The sequence below is a fragment of the Capsicum annuum genome, chromosome 8 (assembly GCF_002878395.1).
Source record: "Capsicum annuum cultivar UCD-10X-F1 chromosome 8, UCD10Xv1.1, whole genome shotgun sequence".
NCBI classification, from domain to species: domain Eukaryota; kingdom Viridiplantae; phylum Streptophyta; class Magnoliopsida; order Solanales; family Solanaceae; genus Capsicum; species Capsicum annuum.
The window spans coordinates 95,113,711-95,115,549 of NC_061118.1; positions in this window are offsets into that span (position 1 = coordinate 95,113,711).

Genomic DNA, 1,839 nt, shown 5'->3' on the forward strand with positions numbered 1-1,839 from the left:
CGGAAGGTGTGTAAATGTAAGCTATATTCATGGAACATGATTCTTACTATGGAGGAAACTGGGACTCCTTATACTGGGAATTGAAATGGTACATGATTTTCACTAATGTGCATAAATATGTGCGATGATTATGGAGCTGACACGTAGAACATAAATAGATATCATGATACTTGATGGGTTTTGAGGATCTGAAGTACTATTCTGAGATAGAATGCATAATTATGTTCACTGTGGGAATAGACAAAGATGTCATCCTTGAAGACGTTGACAAAAAAGTCCAAGTATTACTTGAACACATGGTTCATTGAAGGTTGTTGGGGCATTGGTAACACCAAAGGACATGACTAAGAATTTGAACTGACCGTACCGAGTTCCAAAAGTTGTTCTTGAAATGTCACATTCTCTAACTCTGGGTTAATGATAGGCTGATTTGAGGTCTATCTTAGAGAAATAGTGGCACCCTAAAGTTGGCCAACAAGTCATTGATTCTAGGAAGTGGATACTTTTTCGTAACCATGACTTTATTTATCTGACGGTAGTCTATACAAATTCTGAGAGAGCCATCTTTCTTTCACACGAATAGAACTGGTGCACTCTATGGGGAAACATTGGGCCTGATAAATCCCTTATCTAAGATATCCTTCAACTATTCTTTTAGTTCTCTGAGTTTCTTTGGTTCCATTCTATATGGCGGAATAGATAAAGGTTGAGTATCTGAGAGAAGATCAATGCCAAAGTCTATTTTCCTTTTGGGAGAAACTCTGAGAAAATCTTTAGAAAACACAGCGGAATATTCATTTGCTACTGAGACTGATTTAAGACTGGGAGTTTCAAAACTAGAATTCTTAACTCGAACAAGCTGGTAGACAAATCCCTTAGATATCATTTTCCTAGCACGTAGGTAGGAAATAAACTGACCTCTGAATGCTTAAATAATACCCTTCACTTAAGGACGGGTTCATTCAGAAACTAAAATTAGATTGTAGTCAACTGTGGCATAGAAGGAATGAAGCCAATCCATGTCGAGAATGACATCAAAATCCACCATCTCTAATTCAACTAAGTCTGATGAAGTGACTTTTTGAGATACCATAGCTGGACAGTTCCTATATACCCGTCGGTCTATGATGGTTTTACCCACTGGGGTAGAGACTGAGAAGGGCTTTGCTAGAATTTTAGGACTGACTCTGAAATAAACTGCTATATAGGGAGTAACAAAATACAAAGAAGGTCCTGAATCTACCAAAGCGTAAACATTCATATGAAAGATCTATAACGTACCAGTAACTATATCAGGAGAATTTTCTTAATCCTATCAGGACTAAAGAGCATAGAGACTATTTGGGCATTTCCCACTAGTAGCACTGGAGGTGGCACCCTGCTGATTCAGGTGACCGACCTGAGCTGAGGAATGGTTATGCTGACCTTAAAAACCTTGCTGGGGACAATCTTTGACTCTGTGGCCTGGCTTGCCACATTTGAAAAAGACATCGTTGCCAGCTCTGAAAATACCCTGTTGGTTCTTACCACAAGTCTGACAAAGGGGATAGGTTTGGGCACTACTAACACTACCCTGAGGTTTAGGGCCTAGCGCCCTATCCCTGTTGCCATCTCTGAATTTCAGCACTGGAGCATAAGCTGAAGAAGGGGCTGGGATAATAGCCTGCTTATTGCTCTAAGCTACTACTGAGTAAGACAAAGTAAGGGAGTTGGTTCTGAATTCTCCATGAAAGGCATGATCGTCCAGGGAATCTGTCTGAATGGACGAAGGTACTAACTAATTTTTGGTTCTCCTTTTGTTAGCCTTTTTGGGAGACATTTTGTAAATGAAATGAAAAA